This window comes from Chenopodium album, chromosome 13 (genome assembly GCF_948465745.1).
Source record: "Chenopodium album chromosome 13, dcCheAlbu1.1, whole genome shotgun sequence".
NCBI classification, from domain to species: Eukaryota; Viridiplantae; Streptophyta; class Magnoliopsida; order Caryophyllales; family Amaranthaceae; genus Chenopodium; species Chenopodium album.
Window position 1 is genome coordinate 8,553,845 of NC_137846.1, and position 14,286 is coordinate 8,568,130.

Genomic DNA, 14,286 nt, shown 5'->3' on the forward strand with positions numbered 1-14,286 from the left:
TTAGAGACAAGGTTGACGTCCTTTGCGCAAGTATTGAAGCTGATCCCAACAAGTCTAGGAAGAGCCAGGAACATACTGGTGACACAAGTGTTCCTCGACCGAAGACCAATACTGGTAGTAAAAGGAGTCATGAGCCTCTGTCCAATCAAGGCAACTCTAAATCGACGACATCTAGAGATGGTCCTCATTCTCTTGAGCTTGCCTCCAACGCTTTAGAGGTTCGACAGTCAGTTGCTGATGACCGTACAACTTCATCTCAGCGTGTCTGCGCTCCGACTATGTCTGCAAACACGTTTCGACCAGGCCCCTTTTCTTGTACTATTTTTGCAGATGCAATAAAACAGATACGCGCTCAATATTTGGCAATGTTGCAAGCGTCACCTTATTCGGAGGTACCCAAAAGGTTTGAAGAACCTTCCATGGTGTATCGAGGTATACAAAACCTCAAGGGTGACCCGGCTACGCTGAAGCGTAAAGTTGAGTCTTATGTTTGTTCATTCAAATCCTACCTTGCTTTGGAGGAGGCTGCAGCGAAACGACAAATATCTGAACAAGTAACAAGAGACATACTTGCTTAATCTGAGGTTCTCAAGCAAGCGGAGTCCAACCTTGCTAATGAGCAGAAAAGGCAAGAGCAATTGAAGGAACAAGATGCCTTACTCACAAAAAGAGTAGAAGATCTTGAAGCTGAATTGACGAAAGCTTGCGAAGAGAAGAATCGTCTGACAGATGACTTAGTGGCTAGCAAAGGATCTATCACATCAATTGAAGAACAAATGAAGGCTGTGAAGCAGACTTTGGATGACCTACATTCAACTCCTATTCTGAGTGCTGATGAGATAGTCCAATTGGAGCAACAGAAAGTTCAACTTCAAGAGCTTCAATCACTGCTCAAACCTTTTGAGTGGATGGATTGAGAATAGACTACCCCCCTTTTTTTCATGGTTTACTTTAGCAGTCGAACAACACTTCTTTTTCTTTTTTTTTTTTTGACATTCTGTTCATTTTGATCTTAACATTTTGTTTTATTCATCTCTATCATATGAATTTATTTCATTATTATTTCGCCGTACACAGTTTATACTCTTGCGGGCCAGGAGTATGTTGTTTTTTTTTTAGCCGTACATAGTTTATACTCTTGCGGGCCACGAGTAGTATAATGAGGATGATTTTTTTTTTTTAATGTGGCTGCACTTGATTTTTTTTTCAAGTTGCCTACGTACTTGCTAAATAAACAAGTTATCTTGCAAGATCAAGCCAACGTAGTTCAAACAATGCATTTTTTTTTTGGTAAGCAATTTTTCCTCTTACTTAGGAGTTTACAAGGCTTTCACTTCATGAATAATAGCGCTTTAAAAACTTGCCATTAATTGGACCTACGCGCAATCCCTCAGCATCAACAATTTTGTATGCTCCATTAGTGTAGACTTCTTATACCATATAAGGACCATCCCATTTTGATGTGAACTTATTTCCAGTTTTGCGCGAAGTAATGATAGGCCTTCTCACTGCCAGGACCATGTCTCCCACTTGAAAAGAACGAGGTCGAACCTTTTTATTGAATGCACGTGTCATGCGAGCTTGATAGCATTGCAATTTTTGTTGAGCTTGTAGTCTTTTCTCATCAAGTGCTTCAAGCTCAACCAATCGAAGCTTGTCATTTTCATCACTAGTTAAACCCTCTTGAATGGCAATTCTTAGTGATGGAATTTGAACTTCTAAGGGTAGGACAACCTCAACACCATACACCAACAAGTATGGGGTAGATTGTGTTGCATTCTTGTATGTCGTCCTATATGCCCAAAGTGCTTCCCCTATCTTTTCATGCCAGTCACGCTTAGACTTTGCAACGACTTTGCTTAGCAAATTACAAAGCGTTTTGTTAAATGCTTCAGCTGGACCATTTGCAGGAGCATTGTACATGGATGACTTATGTTGCGTGAACTTGAACTTTTGGCAAAGGCTATCCATCAAGTTGTTGACGAATGGCTTTTCATTATCAGTGACGATTCTTTGAGGTATTCCATACCTGTAAATGATATGGGTGCAAATGAAATCGACAACATTTTCTTTTTTCACCTCACGAAGGGGAATAGCTTCACCCCACTTAGAAAAGTAATCTGTGGCAGCCGGTATATAAGCGTGACCACCAGATGACTTTGGTGTGATCGGACCAACCACGTCAAGACCCCATCCTTCGAATGGCCATGATGTCACAGTTGGATGTAGTGGTTCTGGAGGTTGGTGAATGAAGTTTGCATGAAATTGACATGCTTCACACTTTTTAACGAACTCCATGCAATCTTGAACCATTGAGGTCCAGTAATACCCCGCCCTTTTGATACGATGGTGCAGCTTAGGACCAGATTGATGAGCTCCACAAATCCCTGAATGAAATTCCTCTATTATTTTGGCTGTCTCTTCATCTTCTAGACATCTTGACCATAGCTTGTCAAAAGATCGTCTATAAAGAGTCCCTTTGAAGAGAATAAAACGAGAGGCTCGACGGCGGATTTCTATTCGATGTCGTGGATCATTAGACAGCTTTTGGTGATCCAAATAGTCGATGATTGGTTGACGCCAATCTTCTTTGTCAATTTGGCAGACAGTATTCATGTCAACCTGCTCGACCTCGTCATCTTCAACTTCATATTCTTTAGGTGCAACTACCCAACGATTGCAAATAGGCACAAACATGGTTTCCTCTGCCCCTAGAGCCAAAGTGGCTGCAAGACCGGCAAGCGCGTCAGCCATCTTGTTGGCACTCCTTGGAACATGGCTTAGCTTGACAATGTCAAACTTGTCAAACAATCTTGATGCATGTTTGTGATAAGGAATTAAATCGTCTTTCTTGACTTCATATTCGCCTAAAAGTTGACTTATAACGAGTTGCGAATCTCCATAAACATCAAGATCTTGAATTCCCATTTCAACCGAATGAGTGCTTGGTACTCAGCCATGTTGTTTGAGCACAATTGAGTTAACACAAACGAGTAAGGTAAAACGTGCTTTTCTGGCGATACAAAGACTACCCCTGGTCCTGCGCCATCTTGACGAGCAGCCCCGTCAAAATACATTTCCCATGGTGGTAGTATCTCGATGTTAAACACATCTTCTCCAGGCAAATCAACGGACATCTCCCATTCAGGTGGTACTGGGTGGTCGGCAAAGAAGTCAGCGATAGCTTGTCCTTTGACAAACTTTTGTCGTACGAACACTATATCGTACTGTTTGATGTGTACAACCCATTTAGCTAGTCTTCCTGACAACACTGGTCTTGAGAGGATGTACTTGATTGGGTCGGCTTTTGAGACGACATGGACTGCATGAGCTTGCATGTAATGCTTTAACTTTTGAATGGCAAAAATTAACGCAAGACAAATTTTTTCAATTGGTGAATAATTCAGCTCAGCACCCACCAATGTTCGACTCAAGTAATAAAGAGTTATCTCCTTGCGATCTTCAATTTCTTGAGCACAAATTGCCGCCAATGATCTTTCTTGAGCAGAAATGTAAAGGATTAGAGGTTTTCCTTTAACTGGTGCCCCCAAAACCGGCAGAGAGGACAAATACTTCTTTATATTGTCGAACGCTTTTTGACATGTCTCATCCCATTTGAATGGAGCATCCTTTTTCATGAGATGACTAAATGGTTGACATCTGCCTGCAAGATTGGAGATGAACCTCCGAATATATGCAAGGCGCCCTTGGAGACTGCGAAGTTCTTTGAGATTTCATGGTACAGGCATTTCTTGAATTGCCTTAATTTTGGTTTGGTCAATTTCAATTCCCCTTTGTTTTACGATGAAACCTAAAAATTTTCCCGAGGTAACACCGAACGCACATTTGAGAGGATTCATTTTCAATTGACATTAGCGTAGTCTTTCAAAGATTTTGCGAAGGTCACCTAGGTGATCCTCCCTCTTTTTAGACTTAACCACCAAATCGTCTACATATCACTCTACTATTTTGTGCATCATATCTTCGAAGATCTTTTGCATTGCACGTTGATACGTAGCCCCAGCATTTTTTAAACCGAACGGCATAACTTTGTAGCAAAATATCCCTTTTGGGGTGCGAAACGCCGTGGCTTCTTGATCTTTAGGCGCCATGTGAATTTGATTGTATCCAACTGTGCAATCCATGAATGACAATGCTTCATGTCCAGTGGTGGCATCGATCATGATTTCTGTGACTGGAAGTGGGAAGTCATTCTTGGGACATGCTTCATTCAAATCGGGGAAGTCCACACAAATTCGCAGTTGCCCATTTTTCTTCCTCACAGGGACAATGTTTGCTATCCATGTAGGGTATTTGACTTCACGAATGAACCCACCACAATTTGTAAACCATAAAATTTCAAACCTGCAATACATAATTAAAGAGGTAGAAAAATATACGGGAACAATTATTTTATTGATAATTTGTGGGTTATAACTCTCATAGATCTCTTGATTCCTCTCTCCAAAGAGTTAGGGTTTTGATATATTAGTTTATAGTACGGGGCCTTGTCGGCTTATTCCATACTATGAACCTACAATGTTTGGTAGTAGGGAGGAGATGGGGTCTTTGAGACTTGTTCCATCTGAGCCTGCTTAAACCCTAGAAACGACCTCTTTATATAGAGTGTCGTAGAGTAAAAGATAATAATTTATAAGATTTTGAAGATAAATATCTTATATTTTTTGATTATCTTCTAATTTAAATATATCTGACACCTAATAATTAACAAAATTTCGGTGTTAACAATATCAAATGATGAATCCAACACTGCTGCAAGATGAGAAGCATCAAGAACTCAGTAGTCAATAACATTAGAGGAGAGGATTTAGCTAAGAATATTGCTTTCATGGCTAGAAGGAAGTGGCAACATGCAAGAAAGCTACAAGGCTCTCTATAATAATTCTGCTTCAAAGTATATTGGAGACTATAATAATAGCACTCAGAGTGGTTTCACTTATGATAGGAATTTATGTCAAAAAAAAAAAAAAAAACCCTACAGTAGGAATAATATATTATGTTAGCATTGTAATATGAAAAATCACACAATAGAAAAGTGCTGGAAACTCCATGGATATCTATCTGAAAAGGACAAAGGGAAAAGAGTTGCTGCAGTAGCTCACTTGAATGAACAATCTACTGACACAGTGACACTAATATAATACAGAGACTGATATGATAAGTGCCGAATCCACAGTTGATCAATATACGCATTTGCTAGACCTAATGAAGCAGCAGCTGCCGACAGATCAACCTGATACAAACAGACTTGGTTTGGCAGCTAGTTCTATGCTTGCAGGTACATATTGCTTGCTTTCTGCTTCTGATCATGTGTTCTCATCTTGATTTTTGTAATTCATATAAAGACATAGCTAAGCAAAACATTGAGCTTAAAGTGGGTGAGATTGAATACTGATGGTGCTTTTAAAGGAGATAAGAAGATCCTGAAAGAGCAGGGTTGTAGAAGTAATAAGGGGCCACAGAGGTGCACCTGTAATAAAGCTGAATTGTGTGCTGTTTTGAGTGGCTTGGGATGGAGGACATCATAAGGTTCAGCTTACGGTGAATTCCTAGGTGGTTGTTTGTGTGTTGGTTGAGACAACTCCAACCAACTCCCCTTGAATACTATTTTTTTTTACCAAGAAATCGAGAATTATATTACATCAAGTGAGAAAAACTCGCCAAATAAAGACCATGACGGAATTCAAAAGAGGTAGGCCTGTCGCTAGTAAGGGGAAAATAAGCAAGCATGCTACCCACCATCGCTAGATGGAAGCTTAAACCGAAATTACAAGACTGAATAATAGAGTACTTAAAATTGAAACAAAGTTCGCAGATAGGAAGGAGCCATAACAAGGCCCAGGAGGCGCAGCGGCATCAGGTTGTGGAGTTGCCATTCATAATGGCCATAGTGTTAGCCAATTCTTCGGTTTTAACTTGTGTTAGGCCAGGAGGAGAGTAGAAATGGTAGACTCGATCGTCAGCTTGGTTTCTACCAGTGTTAGCAAGGCCGTGAGCTAGCCTATTCACATCCCGTTTGACATGTAGCAAGGTAAAGCTCCATTCCCTTCTGATTAGCTTTGCAAAATCATTAATAAGAACCACCAGTTCGTGATCCATTTAGTGTTGGGGATTTTCGATCATGTAGCGAATGGCCTCTGCATCCGTCTCAACCTCAATGAATCTTATACCCCTTTCCCAAGCAGTAGTTAGCCCTTCACGAATAGCAATGAGTTTTGAAGAAGCTCCCCAAAGAGTTGTTATCTTTAAAGAGAATCCGATCTGCCACTTCCCTTTGTGGCGGCGGATGAGACCCCCTGCTCCAGCCAGTCCCATAGAAATCCATGAGCCATCGGTGTTGAGTTTATAGTATCCCTACTGAGGGGGAGCCCAGACTCGATTCCTTGGCCCAGAGCTAGAAGATGGCGCATGAGTATCAAGCTGCGCAGCTTGACAGCAAAACCGTAATCTAATTGAAACATCATTAAAACAAGTGTAAATGGAGTCCATTGCTTGGTCAAAAACCATTTTATTTCTCATAGACCAAAGGTGCCAAAGGGCTACAGTAAAGATTACTTTCCAAGAGTTATCATAGCGGAGGTTAAATTCAGCCAATTTTCAAAGCAAGCTTAAAAAAAATGTCCAGATTTAAATTTGGTTTAAACAAAGGAAAACTAATTTGCAATAGTACTTTTTCTTGAAAATATGTTTTCCATAAAAACTAATTTTCCATTGAAAATGTTTTACATTAAACCAAACGGGGCCTTAAGAGGACATTTTTTTTTCCATATAACTTTCCAGGAATTTTTTTTTAGAAATGAGCTAAGGGGAGAGAGGGGGGAAATGGAGGAGAAATAAGCTGATTTTATAGAGAAGGAGCCATCCAATTAACTCCCTTTTATGGCCTTGAATACATCTCATCTGAAAATGTAAGGCTCTTATTACACAAAAGGAATGGAATATTACAATTAATCATTGCTACAAGAAGGTTAACTGAGCAGCAGATTGGCTAGGAATATATGGAGTTAATTCAGATCAGAGATTTGAGTTATTTAAGGCAGTCCTCAAATATCTTCACATTGTTTTATTGAGAATCTTAAGTGGGGTGTAGTGGCGTGGCATGAGACTTCAGCTAGTAGATCTATTATAAGTCAGAGTCATAATTCAGCTGCCAATTATAATTAACATTTTTTTTTTTTTTTTTTTTTTGAGGGGAAATTATAATTAACTTTATGACAAAGTTTAACTGTAAAATTTCTACAAACAAACTGTAATAGGAGCTGTAATAGGAATTTTGATTTTACAAAGGGTGACTGCCTGATTGGTCAAGAACTGAAGAAATAAATGTTAGTAAATAGTTAAAATATCTTTCAAATACCTTTCATATAATTTTACTTCATACTAGTATTATTTAAATGTACACAACCATCCCATAAACTCACACAATATGCAAACTAAGAATCTAAGCATAGATCATAGGCTACAATCCATGATCACAGAACGGATAGCAAACTGAAACTACAAATCAGAGTCAACTTCGTCATACTTCACCCGAAAAGCAACATCAGAAGCAAATATATACACATAACCATTCAGATGTGCATCCGTCTAAGTCTTGAACAAGACTTCCTCGCCAACTTTCTTCAGAACGGCCTCAAGTTTTTGAGCAACGACTTCAGTAGGTGCTGCATTCAGATATACACACTAATGTTAAAAGCTACTACAACTGGAAATTCTTAATATGGTGGCTTACTCATAGCAAGATATACAACATGAATAAAAAGTATTAAAGAATAGTTTATCGAAACAAATGTTCCAAGAGAATCAAGTGGGACCACAATATTATTGTCATATGATGACCAAGTTAAATGAAGACTACTTTTAGTATAAAGACCTTACATTTTGTTCTTACAGAGTGAAGCTACTTGTAAATTGGTGGTGTACAAGAATCCTACGAGGCTCTAGTTTCATGAAATTAATTGGCCATCCCAAGAGTTGGCGTCCAGAAGTATCATATCAGCAGGGGGGTAACAAAGCAGCATTCATAAGCATATGTTGGCTATATAGTATATTGTACACAATGTTTTCAGCAAATGGAAGACTCTAATCATGATTATGGCCAATTAGGAAAGTGTCAGATTAATAAAGGAAATGGGATCTGCTTGCATATACTAATTAGGAAAGATAAAAGGATAAATCATCTACTTGAAAGTCCGGGTTCTCTGCAAAAAACTTACAGCTCTAGCTAACTGGTAATAGACTAGTAGCGAACTAGCAATGCCAAGGGCGTCATCATTATAGACAGGATAGAAGGCTATAGGTCACAATTACCTCTCAATCACTGAGTTAACGATTCACTCGGTCACATTAGTAGCTTAATAAAAGTACATCTACTTGACAAAAGTCGTTGAAATAAACAACTAAATTACACCAAAAACATGTCAATGAAAAACCTAATGGCCATGACATGGAGCAAAAGGTTGATTATAATTAAACCCTCTATTTTGTAATGTAAGCATGTGTCAGTCACAGCTGTGATGCTGAAACTCACACAAGACATTCATTTTACAACCCTGTAAGCACTAGACGAAAATATGAATTGGCCACCGGTTCAAAACCCCCTATGCCACCGGTTTTGAACCGGTGGCCAGGTGGGGGGTGGCAATAATATTATTAAAAAGCCACCGGTTCAAAACCGGTGGCAAAAACAATTATTGCCACCGGTTAACCGGTGGCAATAATTGCTTCCCGCAATTTTTTTTTAATGGTATTAAAAAGTATTGCCACCGGTTAACCGGTGGCAATAATGTTCATAAAAAACAAAAATTTTTTTTTTTTTTTTTTCATTTATTTCACTTCAATTGTAGCAGAAATTATACATATATGTAAATTATATGTAAAAACACATATATATTCATAGTATCTAATAATTGTACACTTTTTAAGAGTGATAAAACCAAATTAATAACTACAACTAAATTAATCAAATTACACAAAACTAAAATTCCAACATTAAAAACCAAAAAAACAAATTTACAATAAAAACCAAAAAAAATTACAACATTAAAATTAAAAAACAACCATATAACACCTAAATCAATAATCCTGCATCTTTTTTCTTCGATTTAACATCTACATCCAAATCAATACACCTGCATCAAAAAAAAATTCGATTAAATAAAAAAAATAAGATGCGAAAAAAAGATAAAAACAACTGTATAAGCTGAGAACAAAAAAAAACCCATAAATCGATTTAAATAGGTTAAATAAACCCAGAAAAAACACACAAAATATAAACAAAACCCAGAAATTAAACAAAAACCCAGAAAATTAACCCAGAAAACTAAAACCCAGAAAAAAAAAAAAAAAGAAAAAAAAAACCAGAAAAAAATTAAACAAAAATCCTAGGAATTAGTGAAAACCCGAGAGTTAAATCGAACTAAAAAAAATTAAAATGATTTGCAAAACGAGAACTAAAAACAAAATGAGAATTAAATCGAATAGGACCCAAAAGGAGATCCACTTAGAATCGATTAAAATCAATTAAAAATCGATTTAAATCGACGAAAACACTAAAAAAAATAATCCAAAATCGACTAATTAACCCAAAAAAATCAATAACTAGTAATGAAACAAATACCCAAAACACAAACCCAGAATTAATTGATTAAAATCGAGTAAAAACCCAGAATTAATTGATTAAACAAAAACCCAGATTCAAAAAACAAAAACCCAGAATTTAAAATCAAAAACCAAGAATCAAAAATCAAAAACAAACCTCGTGCATGTCTTCGTTGTGCATGTCTTCGTTGTGGTCTTGATGATGGTGCACGAACTCAAAGAGGAGATCGAAGGAGAAGAGGAGATCGAAGGAGAAGAGGGAGAAGGAGACGAAGGAGATGAGAAGAGAAGGAGATGAGAAGGAGGAGATCGAAAGAGAAGGAAAGAGAAGGAGGAGATTAGATGAGAAAGAGAAGGAGGATCGGCTGAGAGTGAAAGAGAAAGAGAAATGAAAGAGAAAGAGAAAGAAGAGAGGGGGAACAGGAGAGAGAAAGAGGAGAGGGACGGCTGAGAGTGTATTGAGGTAGGGTTTGGGGTATTTAAGGGAGGGTTTTTTTTTTTTTTTTATATTGCTAATTGCCACGGGTTCAAACCGGTGGCATAAATGGTAAAGGCCACCGGTTCGGTTTGAACCTGTGGCAATGTGAATTAGCCTAACCCGCCCATTTTTTAAGCCACCGGTTTTCAAAAACCGGTGGCCATAGAGCGGTGTTTTTTTGTATTTTTCTACTAGTGAAGAAAGATGCTGAAAAGGTGATTTCCTAAGCAAGAATTGATGATACTGCATCTGCCGCAGTTCCTGATCCTGTCATCATCATTTTAAACTCAGATCTTGATAGTGGGTGTGTAGGAAGACTCAAGATTGTGTGTTGATTGATCAAGAGATCTCTATTTTTTTGAACCCACAGAGGGTGTTATGGGGATCCTAGGGTGCAAAACCTAAATTGATATTTGCCCTTGGAATATTAGAGTTCTAAATAAAGTTCAAAATAAACTTGATCAAGTATATAGCCTAGATCAAGTTTATCACTTTGACCATATGCGTATAATAATCTATAAAGAAGAAATATATCAAGTGGACTTTTGTTAGATTCGTATTAATGTATATTTCATTAATATGTAATTTTTTTCATTACGTAATTGAAGATAATTAACGGTAAAAAATCACACACAAAGCAATGATCTAAACTGAACTTATTTTTGTCTAATCTGATGTGAGCTTATTTCTTCTAAAATAAGTAAAAATAAGTTGAACTAAACAAGGCCTAAGACCTATAAGTACAAAAGAAAAAATGCATAAACAGGACCATAATAGAAAATGAGAAAAGCAGAACATCTAACAAGGTCAAAAAATAAAAATTAGATGCTTTAATCATGGTAGGTGTTACAAACCTTCCTTAAAACGGATAATTGCCAAAACTTTATCATGAGAGGCATCTCTAAGCATACCCAACAGAAATTGTCTTGGTATCCCAAATTGCAAAACCATAGCTTGAAGGGTCTTCTCATTTCCATCCACATCAACCACTGTAAAAGTTACATAATAGATGGGTTCACTTATAGGAGAGCAACTCATCTTAGTGACCATCTTCAACTTAACATCAGAACCCTACAACAACAGCAACAACATTAAATAAAGCTTTAGTCCCAAAACTAAACATAAGTACATATACATTCAAAATTAAAATCTAATAATTAATGATGAAACCCTTAAATTAACCATGTTTACATGAATGAATTGAATCAACATAAGTAAGAAATTACCTCCAAAGTACGCTTATTGTAGCAGAGTTTGACGAAAAACCCAAATTGTTTGAGGTCGAGTCCTAGAAATTCGAGGTCTTGAAGATGATTATAGATGATAGGAAAAGCGTGAATGGTGTCAAGAGGCTCATAATCACAGGAAAAAAGCTTTAGATTTCTATGAATTTTAGTTTTAGGAACATATTGTTCAACAGGTATATCGTCCTCTTTAAATTGCGGCCGCTTCAGCTTCCTTCGTGGCCGCGATTTCATCCTCTGCGCCATGCTTTCGCCGCCTTTCATACCACCGGTCTCGATTACAAACCCTAACCCAATCTCTATTCCTATCCTCTCGAGTATTTTTTTTTGATAAAACCCCAAAGGGCAGAACTAATTCATTAAATCGAACGAAGCAAGTTCAAGAACACGGGCTGGAAAATCACTGCTCCACAAACGGCAACCAACCTCCCATGGCTGAAGGTAATAATACACACTGCATCAGAATCATCAAATTACAAAGAGTAGGAAGTGCATTTTGACAAGCTCTCCAAGCAAAGACCTTGACCCGGGGAATAGCTTGAAGCTGCCAGATTCTTTTCCAAATGGTATGCGCATCAGTCGATGGGGCCTCTTCATCTCGCCTCCAACTATCTTCAAACAAAGCCTTATAAGCTGACTTTACAGAGTAAACACCACTCTTCTCCAAATCCCAACAGATACTATCACTGGGCAGCCTAGAACTCAAGGGGATACTCGCAATACGATCACACTCAAAAGGCAAAAAAAGTTGACGGAGCCTGTCAAAATCCCAGGAGGCAACATCCGGCAACAACAAAGAACTAACCCTCATATCAGAATTTGCTTCACCACGCGGAGAAACAACCAAATGTGACTGAGTATCGGGAATCCAAGGATCACCCCAAACCCGAATAGTTGCACCGTTACCAACTCTCCATCTCATACCCCTCCGAACCACCCACCTTGCTTCCGCGATACCCCTCCATGTATAGCTCGGGTTTGTACCAAAATCAGCCTCCATAAAAGAAGAATTAGGGTAATATCGACCTTTAAGCACTTGTTCCACAAGACTACCTGGCTTCAACAAAAGCCTCCACGCCTGCTTTCCTAACAATGCCCAATTGAACAGTTTAAAGTCCCGAAAACCCAAGCCACCCTCATTCTTGGGTTTGCAAAGCTTCTTCCAAGCTAGCCAGTGAATCTTTCGCTCACCATGCTTTTGACCCCACCAAAACTGAGAAACCAAGGACCGTAAGTCATCACAAAAAGAAGACGGAAACTTAAAAACACTCATCGCGTAGGTAGGGAGAGATTGGGCCACCGCCTTTATCATAACCTCCCTACCTGCCTTGGAAAGCACCATCCCCTTCCATCCTTGGACCTTCTTCCAAAGCTTCTCCTTTACACCCTTCGTAATTACCTTCTTCGACCTCCCAACAATAGTAGGGAGCCCTAAATACCGATCATGAATGTCCACGATGCGAACCCCAAGCATACCTACCAACTGCTCCGGCTAAATTGATTAATTAGGAGGCTTAGGGACATATTGGTACTTTCAGTATAATATATATTCTCCCCCCGTATTATAGGAGATTGGGAGGCACTACTTGTACTAATAATAAAATTTATCTCTTTACCCCTCAAAACTCCTTTTTTTTTTTTTTTTTTTTTTTTAATATAAATCAAATTATTGATGTTTTTTTTTAATAAAAAAGTTAATTAAGTGTTAAGTTGAGCACAAAATTTTGTAAGTGGCTTGTTGTACCGTGTAGCAGTGGTTACCCGACTTTCTCAGTCAGGGGTTACTCGAGTTTCCGGGGTTACTCGAGTTTCTCGGTCAGGAGTTACTCATGTTTCTCGGTCAAGGGTTACTTGAATTGCCAGAGTTACTCGAGTTTCTAGGTCAGAGGTTACTCGAGTTTCTCGGTCAGGGGTTACTTAAGTTACTCCTGACCGAGTAATCCCGACCCTCAAGTAACCCCTGACTGAGTAACCCCTCGAGTAATCCATGGCCAAACCCCTCAAGTAACCCCTGACCGAGTAACCTCACTGAGTAACCCCTGACTGAACCCTCAAGTAACCCTAGACCGAACTTCTTAAGTAACCCTTGACCGAATTACTCGATTAACCTCTGACCGAACTCCATAAATAACCCCTGAGCGAGTAACTCGAGTAACCCCTGACCGAGAAACTCATTACCGAGTAACCCCTAATCGAGTAACCTCACTGAGTAACCCCTCAAGTAACCCCTAACTGAACCCTTAAGTAACCTTAGACCGAACTCCGTAAGTAACCCTTGATCGAATTACTCGAGTAACCTCTGACCAAACTCCATAAATAATCCCTGAGCGAGTAACTCGAGTAACCCCTGACCGAGTAACTCGATAAACTCATGGCCGAGTAACCCTAACCGAGTAACTCAAGTAACCCTTGATCAAGTAACCCCTCGAGTAACCCATGACCGAGCCCCTCAAGTAACCCCTAACCGAGTAACTCGGGTAACCACTGACAAAAAGACTCGGGTAACCATTGACAAAAAAAACTCGGGTAACCCCTAATAAAAAAAACTCGGGTAACCCTTGCTACATGGTGTGTCCTACTGCACCAAAAAGTTGTTGTAATTTCAAGACTACTCTTTAGATTTTGTTAAGATCAAACTACCTAAATGCATTAAAAAAAATTAGTCTTATCTTAAGACCACAAAATTAGAAATTCATGATATTATCTAGAGTGTTAAGACCTAGGGCTAATCTTGCCCTAGAAAAACAACTCTTAAAAGATATGCTAATTATAACATTAATGTATATTTGATAAAAATCTTTAAGTAAGGTTATGTTTTTTTTATTTCTTTAATAATTAAATTATTTTTTAAAATAAAATAAAACCCACCCCTCTCCCACACCAAGTAACCAGCCACCCCTTGCCCCTCCACGCTCAACCTCCCTACTCCTCCCCCCCAGGCTC